General features: G+C 39.1%; 1 protein-coding gene across 10 annotated transcripts in view; it reads left to right on the forward strand.

Annotated features, from left to right (window-relative positions):
- The window catches only part of slc12a7b (solute carrier family 12 member 7b), a 74065-nt gene that overhangs the window by 20526 nt on the left and 38924 nt on the right, over window positions 1–14615 (forward strand). The window contains exon 1 of one of the 10 annotated variants that reach the window (XR_014626220.1): window positions 13796–13976. The exons of the other annotated variants lie outside the window; for them this stretch is intronic. The gene's annotated coding sequence lies outside the window, so the exon portion shown is untranslated. Of the gene's footprint in view, window positions 1–13795; window positions 13977–14615 lie in introns of those variants that run through there. 10 annotated transcript variants of the gene reach the window in all.

Consider the following 14615-nt stretch of genomic DNA (forward strand, 5'->3'; position numbering starts at 1 on the left):
TGGTGTTTCTATCAGGATTGTTGAGCTCATTTCTCACTGGTTTGGTGTTTCTATCAGGATTGTTGAGCTCATTTCTCACTGGTTTGGTGTTTCTATCAGGATTGTTGAGCTCATTTCTCGCTGGTTTGGTGTTTCGATCAGGATTGTTGAGCTCATTTCTCACTGGTTTGGTGTTTCTATCAGGATTGTTGAGCTCATTTCTCACTGGTTTGGTGTTTCTATCAGGATTGTTGAGCTCATTTCTCACTGGTTTGGTGTTTCTATCAGGATTGTTGAGCTCATTTCTCACTGGTTTGGTGTTTCTATCAGGATTGTTGAGCGCATTTCTCACTGGTTTGGTGTTTCTATCAGGATTGTTGAGCTCATTTCTCACTGGTTTGGTGTTTCTATCAGGATTGTTGAGCTCATTTCTCGCTGGTTTGGTGTTTCTATCAGGATTGTTGAGCACATTTCTCGCTGGTTTGGTGTTTCGATCAGGATTGTTGAGCTCATTTCTCACTGGTTTGGTGTTTCGATCAGGATTGTTGAGCTCATTTCTCACTGGTTTGGTGTTTCTATCAGGATTGTTGAGCTCATTTCTCGCTGGTTTGGTGTTTCTATCAGGATTGTTGAGCTCATTTCTCACTGGTTTGGTGTTTCTATCAGGATTGTTGAGCTCATTTCTCGCTGGTTTGGTGTTTCTATCAGGATTGTTGAGCTCATTTCTCACTGGTTTGGTATTTCTATCAGGATTGTTGAGCTCATTTCTCACTGGTTTGGTGTTTCTATCAGGATTGTTGAGCTCATTTCTCGCTGGTTTGGTGTTTCTATCAGGATTGTTGAGCTCATTTCTCACTGGTTTGGTGTTTCTATCAGGATTGTTGAGCTCATTTCTCACTGGTTTGGTGTTTCTATCAGGATTGTTGAGCGCATTTCTCGCTGGTTTGGTGTTTCGATCAGGATTGTTGAGCACATTTCTCACTGGTTTGGTGTTTCTATCAGGATTGTTGAGCACATTTCTCACTGGTTTGGTATTTCTATCAGGATTGTTGAGCTCATTTCTCACTGGTTTGGTGTTTCTATCAGAATTGTTGAGCTCATTTCTCGCTGGTTTGGTGTTTCGATCAGGATTGTTGAGCTCATTTCTCACTGGTTTGGTGTTTCGATCAGGATTGTTGAGCTCATTTCTCACTGGTTTGGTGTTTCTATCAGGATTGTTGAGCGCATTTCTCGCTGGTTTGGTGTTTCTATCAGGATTGTTGAGCTCATTTCTCACTGGTTTGGTGTTTCTATCAGGATTGTTGAGCGCATTTCTCGCTGGTTTGGTGTTTCTATCAGGATTGTTGAGCTCATTTCTCACTGGTTTGGTGTTTCTATCAGGATTGTTGAGCTCATTTCTCGCTGGTTTGGTGTTTCTATCAGGATTGTTGAGCTCATTTCTCACTGGTTTGGTATTTCTATCAGGATTGTTGAGCTCATTTCTCACTGGTTTGGTGTTTCTATCAGGATTGTTGAGCTCATTTCTCGCTGGTTTGGTGTTTCTATCAGGATTGTTGAGCTCATTTCTCACTGGTTTGGTGTTTCTATCAGGATTGTTGAGCTCATTTCTCACTGGTTTGGTGTTTCTATCAGGATTGTTGAGCTCATTTCTCACTGGTTTGGTGTTTCGATCAGGATTGTTGAGCTCATTTCTCACTGGTTTGGTGTTTCTATCAGGATTGTTGAGCTCATTTCTCACTGGTTTGGTGTTTCTATCAGGATTGTTGAGCTCATTTCTCACTGGTTTGGTGTTTCTATCAGGATTGTTGAGCTCATTTCTCACTGGTTTGGTGTTTCTATCAGGATTGTTGAGCTCATTTCTCACTGGTTTGGTGTTTCTATCAGGATTGTTGAGCTCATTTCTCACTGGTTTGGTGTTTCTATCAGGATTGCTGACCTCATTTCTCGCTGGTTTGGTGTTTCTATCAGGATTGTTGAGCTCATTTCTCGCTGGTTTGGTGTTTCGATCAGGATTGTTGAGCTCATTTCTCACTGGTTTGGTATTTCTATCAGGATTGTTGAGCTCATTTCTCACTGGTTTGGTGTTTCTATCAGGATTGTTGAGCTCATTTCTCACTGGTTTGGTGTTTCGATCAGGATTGTTGAGCTCATTTCTCACTGGTTTGGTGTTTCTATCAGGATTGTTGAGCGCATTTCTCGCTGGTTTGGTGTTTCTATCAGGATTGTTGAGCTCATTTCTCACTGGTTTGGTGTTTCTATCAGGATTGCTGACCTCATTTCTCACTGGTTTGGTGTTTCTATCAGGATTGTTGAGCTCATTTCTCGCTGGTTTGGTGTTTCGATCAGGATTGTTGAGCTCATTTCTCACTGGTTTGGTGTTTCTATCAGGATTGCTGACCTCATTTCTCACTGGTTTGGTGTTTCTATCAGGATTGCTGACCTCATTTCTCACTGGTTTGGTGTTTCTATCAGGATTGCTGACCTCATTTCTCACTGGTTTGGTGTTTCTATCAGGATTGCTGACCTCATTTCTCGCTGGTTTGGTGTTTCTATCAGGATTGTTGAGCGCATTTCTCACTGGTTTGGTGTTTCTATCAGGATTGTTGAGCGCATTTCTCACTGGTTTGGTGTTTCTATCAGGATTGTTGAGCTCATTTCTCACTGGTTTGGTGTTTCTATCAGGATTGTTGAGCTCATTTCTCGCTGGTTTGGTGTTTCGATCAGGATTGTTGAGCTCATTTCTCACTGGTTTGGTGTTTCTATCAGGATTGTTGAGCTCATTTCTCACTGGTTTGGTGTTTCTATCAGGATTGTTGAGCTCATTTCTCGCTGGTTTGGTGTTTCTATCAGGATTGTTGAGCTCATTTCTCACTGGTTTGGTATTTCTATCAGGATTGTTGAGCTCATTTCTCACTGGTTTGGTGTTTCTATCAGGATTGTTGAGCTCATTTCTCGCTGGTTTGGTGTTTCTATCAGGATTGTTGAGCTCATTTCTCACTGGTTTGGTGTTTCTATCAGGATTGTTGAGCTCATTTCTCACTGGTTTGGTGTTTCTATCAGGATTGTTGAGCTCATTTCTCACTGGTTTGGTGTTTCGATCAGGATTGTTGAGCTCATTTCTCACTGGTTTGGTGTTTCTATCAGGATTGTTGAGCTCATTTCTCACTGGTTTGGTGTTTCTATCAGGATTGTTGAGCTCATTTCTCACTGGTTTGGTGTTTCTATCAGGATTGTTGAGCTCATTTCTCACTGGTTTGGTGTTTCTATCAGGATTGTTGAGCTCATTTCTCACTGGTTTGGTGTTTCTATCAGGATTGTTGAGCTCATTTCTCACTGGTTTGGTGTTTCTATCAGGATTGCTGACCTCATTTCTCGCTGGTTTGGTGTTTCTATCAGGATTGTTGAGCTCATTTCTCGCTGGTTTGGTGTTTCGATCAGGATTGTTGAGCTCATTTCTCACTGGTTTGGTATTTCTATCAGGATTGTTGAGCTCATTTCTCACTGGTTTGGTGTTTCTATCAGGATTGTTGAGCTCATTTCTCACTGGTTTGGTGTTTCGATCAGGATTGTTGAGCTCATTTCTCACTGGTTTGGTGTTTCTATCAGGATTGTTGAGCGCATTTCTCGCTGGTTTGGTGTTTCTATCAGGATTGTTGAGCTCATTTCTCACTGGTTTGGTGTTTCTATCAGGATTGCTGACCTCATTTCTCACTGGTTTGGTGTTTCTATCAGGATTGTTGAGCTCATTTCTCGCTGGTTTGGTGTTTCGATCAGGATTGTTGAGCTCATTTCTCACTGGTTTGGTGTTTCTATCAGGATTGCTGACCTCATTTCTCACTGGTTTGGTGTTTCTATCAGGATTGCTGACCTCATTTCTCACTGGTTTGGTGTTTCTATCAGGATTGCTGACCTCATTTCTCACTGGTTTGGTGTTTCTATCAGGATTGCTGACCTCATTTCTCGCTGGTTTGGTGTTTCTATCAGGATTGTTGAGCGCATTTCTCACTGGTTTGGTGTTTCTATCAGGATTGTTGAGCGCATTTCTCACTGGTTTGGTGTTTCTATCAGGATTGTTGAGCTCATTTCTCGCTGGTTTGGTGTTTCTATCAGGATTGTTGAGCTCATTTCTCACTGGTTTGGTATTTCTATCAGGATTGTTGAGCTCATTTCTCACTGGTTTGGTGTTTCTATCAGGATTGTTGAGCTCATTTCTCGCTGGTTTGGTGTTTCTATCAGGATTGTTGAGCTCATTTCTCACTGGTTTGGTGTTTCTATCAGGATTGTTGAGCTCATTTCTCACTGGTTTGGTGTTTCTATCAGGATTGTTGAGCTCATTTCTCACTGGTTTGGTGTTTCGATCAGGATTGTTGAGCTCATTTCTCACTGGTTTGGTGTTTCTATCAGGATTGTTGAGCTCATTTCTCACTGGTTTGGTGTTTCTATCAGGATTGTTGAGCTCATTTCTCACTGGTTTGGTGTTTCTATCAGGATTGTTGAGCTCATTTCTCACTGGTTTGGTGTTTCTATCAGGATTGTTGAGCTCATTTCTCACTGGTTTGGTGTTTCTATCAGGATTGTTGAGCTCATTTCTCACTGGTTTGGTGTTTCTATCAGGATTGCTGACCTCATTTCTCGCTGGTTTGGTGTTTCTATCAGGATTGTTGAGCTCATTTCTCGCTGGTTTGGTGTTTCGATCAGGATTGTTGAGCTCATTTCTCACTGGTTTGGTATTTCTATCAGGATTGTTGAGCTCATTTCTCACTGGTTTGGTGTTTCTATCAGGATTGTTGAGCTCATTTCTCACTGGTTTGGTGTTTCGATCAGGATTGTTGAGCTCATTTCTCACTGGTTTGGTGTTTCTATCAGGATTGTTGAGCGCATTTCTCGCTGGTTTGGTGTTTCTATCAGGATTGTTGAGCTCATTTCTCACTGGTTTGGTGTTTCTATCAGGATTGCTGACCTCATTTCTCACTGGTTTGGTGTTTCTATCAGGATTGTTGAGCTCATTTCTCGCTGGTTTGGTGTTTCGATCAGGATTGTTGAGCTCATTTCTCACTGGTTTGGTGTTTCTATCAGGATTGCTGACCTCATTTCTCACTGGTTTGGTGTTTCTATCAGGATTGCTGACCTCATTTCTCACTGGTTTGGTGTTTCTATCAGGATTGCTGACCTCATTTCTCACTGGTTTGGTGTTTCTATCAGGATTGCTGACCTCATTTCTCGCTGGTTTGGTGTTTCTATCAGGATTGTTGAGCGCATTTCTCACTGGTTTGGTGTTTCTATCAGGATTGTTGAGCGCATTTCTCACTGGTTTGGTGTTTCTATCAGGATTGTTGAGCTCATTTCTCACTGGTTTGGTGTTTCTATCAGGATTGTTGAGCTCATTTCTCGCTGGTTTGGTGTTTCGATCAGGATTGTTGAGCTCATTTCTCACTGGTTTGGTGTTTCGATCAGGATTGTTGAGCTCATTTCTCACTGGTTTGGTGTTTCTATCAGGATTGTTGAGCTCATTTCTCGCTGGTTTGGTGTTTCGATCAGGATTGTTGAGCACATTTCTCACTGGTTTGGTGTTTCTATCAGGATTGTTGAGCACATTTCTCACTGGTTTGGTATTTCTATCAGGATTGTTGAGCTCATTTCTCACTGGTTTGGTGTTTCTATCAGAATTGTTGAGCTCATTTCTCGCTGGTTTGGTGTTTCGATCAGGATTGTTGAGCTCATTTCTCACTGGTTTGGTGTTTCTATCAGGATTGCTGACCTCATTTCTCGCTGGTTTGGTGTTTCTATCAGGATTGTTGAGCTCATTTCTCACTGGTTTGGTGTTTCGATCAGGATTGTTGAGCTCATTTCTCACTGGTTTGGTGTTTCTATCAGGATTGCTGACCTCATTTCTCACTGGTTTGGTGTTTCTATCAGGATTGCTGACCTCATTTCTCACTGGTTTGGTGTTTCTATCAGGATTGCTGACCTCATTTCTCACTGGTTTGGTGTTTCTATCAGGATTGCTGACCTCATTTCTCGCTGGTTTGGTGTTTCTATCAGGATTGTTGAGCGCATTTCTCACTGGTTTGGTGTTTCTATCAGGATTGTTGAGCGCATTTCTCACTGGTTTGGTGTTTCTATCAGGATTGTTGAGCTCATTTCTCACTGGTTTGGTGTTTCTATCAGGATTGTTGAGCTCATTTCTCGCTGGTTTGGTGTTTCGATCAGGATTGTTGAGCTCATTTCTCACTGGTTTGGTGTTTCTATCAGGATTGTTGAGCTCATTTCTCACTGGTTTGGTGTTTCTATCAGGATTGTTGAGCTCATTTCTCGCTGGTTTGGTGTTTCGATCAGGATTGTTGAGCACATTTCTCACTGGTTTGGTGTTTCTATCAGGATTGTTGAGCACATTTCTCACTGGTTTGGTATTTCTATCAGGATTGTTGAGCTCATTTCTCACTGGTTTGGTGTTTCTATCAGAATTGTTGAGCTCATTTCTCGCTGGTTTGGTGTTTCGATCAGGATTGTTGAGCTCATTTCTCACTGGTTTGGTGTTTCTATCAGGATTGTTGAGCTCATTTCTCACTGGTTTGGTGTTTCTATCAGGATTGTTGAGCTCATTTCTCACTGGTTTGGTGTTTCTATCAGGATTGTTGAGCTCATTTCTCACTGGTTTGGTGTTTCTATCAGGATTGTTGAGCTCATTTCTCACTGGTTTGGTGTTTCTATCAGGATTGTTGAGCTCATTTCTCACTGGTTTGGTGTTTCTATCAGGATTGCTGACCTCATTTCTCACTGGTTTGGTGTTTCTATCAGGATTGCTGACCTCATTTCTCGCTGGTTTGGTGTTTCTATCAGGATTGTTGAGCTCATTTCTCGCTGGTTTGGTGTTTCTATCAGGATTGTTGAGCTCATTTCTCACTGGTTTGGTGTTTCTATCAGGATTGTTGAGCTCATTTCTCACTGGTTTGGTGTTTCTATCAGGATTGTTGAGCGCATTTCTCGCTGGTTTGGTGTTTCGATCAGGATTGTTGAGCTCATTTCTCGCTGGTTTGGTGTTTCGATCAGGATTGTTGAGCTCATTTCTCACTGGTTTGGTGTTTCTATCAGGATTGTTGAGCTCATTTCTCACTGGTTTGGTGTTTCTATCAGGATTGTTGAGCTCATTTCTCGCTGGTTTGGTGTTTCGATCAGGATTGTTGAGCACATTTCTCACTGGTTTGGTGTTTCTATCAGGATTGTTGAGCACATTTCTCACTGGTTTGGTATTTCTATCAGGATTGTTGAGCTCATTTCTCACTGGTTTGGTGTTTCTATCAGAATTGTTGAGCTCATTTCTCGCTGGTTTGGTGTTTCGATCAGGATTGTTGAGCTCATTTCTCACTGGTTTGGTGTTTCTATCAGGATTGTTGAGCTCATTTCTCACTGGTTTGGTGTTTCTATCAGGATTGTTGACCTCATTTCTCACTGGTTTGGTGTTTCTATCAGGATTGTTGAGCTCATTTCTCACTGGTTTGGTGTTTCTATCAGGATTGTTGAGCACATTTCTCACTGGTTTGGTGTTTCGATCAGGATTGTTGAGCTCATTTCTCACTGGTTTGGTGTTTCTATCAGGATTGTTGAGCGCATTTCTCACTGGTTTGGTGTTTCTATCAGGATTGTTGAGCTCATTTCTCACTGGTTTGTTGTCATTCAGAACCTTGCACTTCCTGTTTCCTGCAGGCCGAGTTCTGCTCACATGTGCTGTGGCCGATAAGACCCTGTGTGTGTGTGTGTGTGTGTGACACATTGAGTGCTGACCTGTCGGCTCGACATCCTTTGCCGGCCACTTTCCCTTTCCCAGCTCGAGTTCCTCTGGAGAACAGCTTTCTATGCCATCATTCATTTTTACAGCCTAAAAAACTGAGAAAGCAATGGCCAAACATGTAGCACTTCTCTTTAACAGGTTGACGGCTTCCTAAGAAGCCAACAGCCTGAAGTAACCTTAAAGTTATGAACGTTTACACCAGATAACAGAGCCTCATAAACTCTGTGCCTCTAAAAAATAATAAGACACACTGAATGTCCTGTTGCCTGGTAAGAATTTGAATGTTTTACAGGCCTGGATTATGTCATTGGCTCTTTTTTACTGTTCACAGATTGGTCAGATAATGCACATCAGCGTCACCCATGTTGTGTGCAGGTTAATTCATACATTGATGCTTTTGACGTTTCTCTTTTTGAGTGGCTTGTTGTGTAGATAATAACTTTATCAACTACTTTTACTGTTTCAACTGTAACATTAGCTTAAAGTTGATTACCCAAACGTTGGTACTCGTTCAGTGTTATTTAAGTATTGAGACACTTGTTATTGTTGTTATTATTATTATTATTATTAATAATATTTTGAATTTATTTGTAATATAAAAAAATACAAAAAATTCATATTGGTTCAAGTTTTTTTTGTGTCATTTTTATTATTTTCTAAAAACATGTCTTTATAGTTTTTATTAATTTTTATTTCAGTTATATTAGTACATCAAGGTAAACTAAATGAAAATGAGAAATTTTGCTTTGGCAGCTAGATAAAAAAAAAAAAAAAAAGTTTATAAATATGGGAATGAATCCTCTTATTATCGGTGTGTGTGTGTGTGTGGAACATGACTCGTTCCCGACACTGTGATGATTGACAGCGTGCTAAACATACAGTAGCAACGCTCTACCGCTATTTTTGACCAAATTAATATTAAAGCGACCAAAGACTCGTTATGTTCTGTGAATTTTAACTAAAGCACCGTCTACAGAGGTAGACATGTTGCCATGTCCGCTTATTATAATGCTTTATATTGAAAACAAGACCAACATATCGTGACCCACACCTGCCTACTTTATTAACTCCATAAACTGGATCACTTTATGAGCCGACCTCATATCATAAGCATTTTTGGGCTTGTTGTTTGAGCTTGGCACATGAAGTGATCCAGTTTATGGAGTTAATAAAGTCGTGATATTTTGGTCTTGTTTTTAATATAAAGCATTTGAATTTATTTTGGTTTATAATGGGCTTTTATGCATTCCACTTCCCTGCTCTACATTTGGACAGATGTTTTTGGATTTCATAATAATTCCCCATTGTTCCTCACACATCTGCCTGCGTTACTTAAAGGGATAGTTCACACAAAAGTGGAAATTCTCACATTTAATCTCCCACGTCATTTCAATCTGACATGCTGTTATTTTTTTTGTGGATCACAAAAGTAGAATTTTATGTCTTTTGAAGCCGTATGACCAAAATCTCAGATCTCATTTTTAAACTCGTGCTTTGAATTTGGAAATGCCATTTTTGTGAATAAAGGTTTACATTTTTTTAACCTGTTCCTTGCATACATATATGAAGAGTTCAGATGCAAAAGCCTCTAAGTGCCATCTGAAATTTTCTTCTAGAATGATCATTTTTATGAAGCTTGTATATTTAAGTTAAATAATTTCACTTAAATGGCAATGAAAATGACCTATTAATTGCCATTTAAGTGAAATTACTGAACTTAAATAAACGACCTTGATAAAAATTATAATTCTAGAAGAAAATTTCAGATGGCACTTAGAGGCTTTTGCATCTGAACTCTTCATATAGAAATATAGCGCTTGAGTCATATGAATTATATTATGATACTTTTATGGTGATTTTGAGTGTTTTTTTTTTTTTTTTAATGGCAGAAAATAATTTTTCACTTACTATGTTTGTCTTGTTTTCCAGTACAAATATCTAACCGTTCATAAACACTGTAAGAAATAAAAATCTGGATTTTTTTTTTTGGTCTTGTTTTCCATATAAAGCCTTTATATTTATTTCTGTTTATTATGAGCTTGTTCATGTTTGCTGTTTTTTTTTTTTTCTTCTAGCAAAATCATGGCAGTACACATGATTCATGGTAATTCAATGTGCTTTGCATAAAAGGTATATGAAAATAATCATAACAGGTTTCTCTAAAGTTTGTTTTGGAACACAGACCTTCATGCAAACGTCACTTAGTCCTGCTGTGTCACGTCTGTAATCTAATCTTAAATATCCAGTCGTGCAGAGTGAGATCCAGCGTTTTTGTGGACAGAGAATCCGTGATGCATGTAATGTTAACAGACCGTCAGCTCTAGACTCTGAAAACAACGGCCGAGCGAGATCTCCACTCGCTGAATCACTGTTTAGGGAACACGTTGTGTTTGTTATTTCGTCCTGTCCTCCAGTAGCCGCTCTCCTTTCAAACGTGGGTTTAATCTTGCGCTTGTTATTGCCCGCTGTGTGCGCTGATTCACTGCTGCCATTGCATCAAGATGTAATCGCTCCTTCACTTTTACAGCTCTGGCTGACGCACACTAATCACAGGCTGGAAAAACATCTGCTGCTGCTGCTGGAGTCCATTAGAAACTCAATTAACCGTCGAGAATGAACAGACCGAGTGTAAAACTCTGAACATCAAGTATAAGTTGACCTATACGTACTTGTACACAACTTAAACATGTTAATTTAAATGGTGTTTTGCATTTTTAATCAAATATGTGACCATGGACCACAAAACCAGTCACATGGGTGAATTTTGTGAAATTGAGATTTATATATTATTTGAAAGCTGAATAAATAAGCTTTCCATTGATGTATGGTTTGTCAGGATAGGACAATATTTGTTCGAGAGACTGACCTATTGATAATCTGGAATCTGAGGGTGCAAAACAATCAAAACATTGAGAAAATCTCCTTTAAAGTTGTTCATTTATGTTGGCGATTGTGCTGCATTCACTCACACAAAGACATGTTTTATATATTTACGGTTGGAAATGTACTAAATATCTTCATGGAACATGATCTGCACTTAATATCCTAATGATTTTTGGCATACATTTTTTTTTTTATAATTTTGACCCATTCAATGTTGGCTGTTGCCACAGAGATACCCGTGCGACTCGAGACTGGTGACGTGATCCAGGGTCACATATTTTAATCTTTTACAAGCCCATTCAAAAATCGAGTCAAGAAAAAGATATCACTTCTGGTTCGTTCATTACACTGAAAGGGAAGGTGAAGTCAAGCACATTTTGTCATCCATGCAATGCATACAGACAATCTGCATACTGTGCATGGTGTGCATACTATATACACTACAGCAATAGTGTGACTGTGCTATTCTGAGCACAGTCATGTTCAGGTAACACTGATCTGAAGCACATCCATCATTCCTCAGTGATTTACTGTCTCCCTCTGCTGGAGAAACCTTAATAAATATTTATAGAGATGAGTTATGGCATCGGTACGACTGATGTTTGACAAGTTTTTTCTGCAGACATATAAAAAGTACTCCAACATTTACAAAATGAGACAAGATGTCTGAATAAATAGATGTAAACGCAACAGAAAAGTTCAAAATAGCAACACAAACACCCCCCCATTCATACAGTAGAAGTGTTGTCAAGCTTCATCTGTACGGGTTTGATGATTTGCTGAAGTCATTTATAGGGCCTGTGTGTGATTTCTGTTCTTATAATGGACACTGTTGTATGAAATAACATCCTCGTGTCCCAGTTCTGTATTTTCTGCCGGGTCAGAGGAAGTGAGTGTGTGTGTTATGAAGAGCTTGTGTGACAGACAGAAATAATGACTGTCAGACAGAAATGGAGACCTCAGTGTTGAGCTTCAGATACAGCTCGTCTTTGCCACGATTATCATCAACGAATCGCAAGCTTTAAATCTGTCTTGATCCTCCTGAAGGGGTCATTTTCTACAAATATTATTATTATAAGTAGAAGTAGTAGTGGTGGTAATAAAAATAATTTCCTATTATTTTTATTAATAAAAGTTACAATTATTGTTGTTTTGTTATTAATAACAATTATAATATGAAAAGTATATAATATTATTGTTTTTATTATATTAATAATAATACAATTATTATTATTATGTTAACAATGCATTGCAATATGTTATTTTTTAATACTAATAACAATATTACATTTATATAATATTATTTTTGTTATTATTAATAATAGTATTGTTGTTATTATATTAATAAAATATAGTTTTAATTATTGTTACTAGTATTATTTTGTTAATAATAATAATAATCATCATAATAATTCAGTAATTATTATTATTATTATTATTATTATTATGACCTTTTAAGAGGATTTATTTCTACAAGCATAGATGGAATTCCCTTTTGTTGTCAGTTTTGGTGATCATGATAATCTTTTATCAGAAATCTAATCAAACATGTTTTAAATCCTGGTTTAAATCGTGATTTCTTTTTCGTTCTGATGTAGGTTTGCCGATGTCCTGCTGTAACTTCAAAGCCTGATGAAATGCAGCGGTTCACACTCATAAAGCTGAAGTCACACGGGGGTCACCCCCTATCCCAGCATGCTCTGTTACGTCACCAGCGCTCCCTTTACATGAGGGCTTTAATGTCTTACAGCACGAGAGAGCTGGAGTTTGACCACCACTAACAAGGTCCAGCACGGAAAAATAGTTTATTATAAGTTTTAAGACTATGTCTGACTTTTTAATTACACATTGTGAAGATTTCACTTTTTTTTTGTTGTCATTGTCTGGATGTAAACCGGGGTTCGTGTCGATTTCCTAATGCTTGCATCCTCCCTCATCTTCAGGCCAGTGTTGTGCATGACGAGTGTCTGTCGTGGTCCTCCCTGCTTCAGGTCCGCGACGCTTTATAAAAAGGTCAGGATTTGGTTAATCTGGTTAAGTGATTACTGGCCAGTTCACATGCTGATGAAGAGTCACTCCACGACCAATTAATGTGGGAGTCGTAAAGTCAGTTCCTGCAATAAAGCAGCAGTGTGAGAGAGGAGTGCTGTGTGTGACTGATAAAGACTATTCACAGTATTACACCTCCTCAACTGCCTCATTGATTAAGCAAATAATAATAATGCATTATTACAGATTCAAATTTTCTTTGATTTGGTTAACTAATTCCCCCCCCCTCTATCTTATGTATGGTACATATTTAATTAAATAAATTTTTTAAAATATATATATATGCACATAATTTTTTTATATAAATATGCATACATGAATATGCATATATTATAACCATTTAAAAAGTTTATAAGGAAAAAAGATGATTCAAATAATGAAAAACTTAAACTATTATACATTTCTAAATGTTGATTTAAAAAAAATAAGATTGGCATGCTATGCATCAACTATTTTCATTACTAAATAAATACATATTTTAACGTATAGCTTTAGTGTGGTGGAATGCCATATCTCTCTCTCTCTCTCTCTCTCTCTCTCTCTCTCTCTATCTCTATCTCTATCTCTATCTCTATCTCTATCTCTATCTCTCTCTCTCTCTCTCTATCTCTATCTCTAACTCTATCTATCCCATATCTCTATCTCTCTATCTCTCTCTATCCCATATCTCTATCTCTCTATCTCTATCTCTATCTCTATCTCTCTCTCTCTCTCTCTCTCTATCCCATATCTCTATCTCTATCTCTATCTCTCTCTGCACTGCCTCCATCAATCACTTTCCTAACCTTTATATCTCTTTATCCCTCTCTCTCTCTCTCTCTCTATCTCTCTCTCTCTATCTCTCTATCTCTATCTCTATCTCTCTCTCTCTGCACTGCCTCCATCAATCACTTTCCTACCTTTATATCTCTTTATCCCTCACTCTCTCTCTCTCTCTCTCTCTCTCTCTCTCTCTCTCTCTCTCTCTCTCTCTCTCTCTCTCTCTCTCTCTCTCTCTCTCTCTCTCTTCTCTCTCTCTCTCTCTCTCTCTCTCTCTCTCCTCTCTCTCTCTCTCTCTCTCTCTCCGCTCCTCCCCCGTGTCGTGTCTGGGTGAGTGGTTTAGATCAGGGATCAAGCGCTCAGGGACTGATGTCTCTGTGTTATATTGGCGGCGTCACAGGCGCTGATCATCAGAGCACACTATAGTGTCGTCCCAGCGTCCTCAGGCTTCAGGGGACACCTCGCCCTCTCTCACTCTCCGTCAGCATGGACCCGGGGTCCAGCTCCTGCCCGCGGGGTAAGTGCCGCTGGTGCCCGTGATGCCCGTGGATGTCGCCCATGGTGTAAACTACATTTAAAAAAGTTACGGGTAACTGGAACTGAGTTGTTAGTGTTGTAATGCTAATATAGAACGAGTATAGTTTGTGTAAACTGACGTTTTGAAGGTCGTGACGAGTTGTGTTCAGCTAGCGCGCGTTTTTAGTTCAGTTGAACATCTTTGGTAGACGATATTTTGTTGTTTTAATGTTGTCAACCAAGAATATAGACTGGTCTTCATTTGAAGTTGATGTTCTGGACCTTCACAATCAGCTTGAATGAGATATTTGGCCATTTTAGTGTTGTCAACCAAAGCAACTTTAAAATGAGGATTACAGTGATTCATCTTGAGGAGGAAAAGTGCGTTTTGAAGGATATGATGTGATTGGTCGTATTGAACGTGTCTTGTTTCTTTCTTTAGTAGACGTGAAATTGCTGTCCCTGAACGTCACAATCAGCTAGAATGAGATATTTTGCCATTTTAACGCTGTCAACCAGAACTGACTTTAGTCTTTAAGTGACATTTGGATTTATTCTTTTAGCAGATGATTTACAATTGAGGAATATAACAAGTGATTCTCGAGCTACAGTAGTCTTACAGTGCTTTATTAGACATGAA

Source organism: Rutilus rutilus (genome assembly GCF_951802725.1).
Source record: "Rutilus rutilus genome assembly, chromosome: 24".
In the NCBI taxonomy this organism is placed as follows: domain Eukaryota; kingdom Metazoa; phylum Chordata; class Actinopteri; order Cypriniformes; family Leuciscidae; genus Rutilus; species Rutilus rutilus.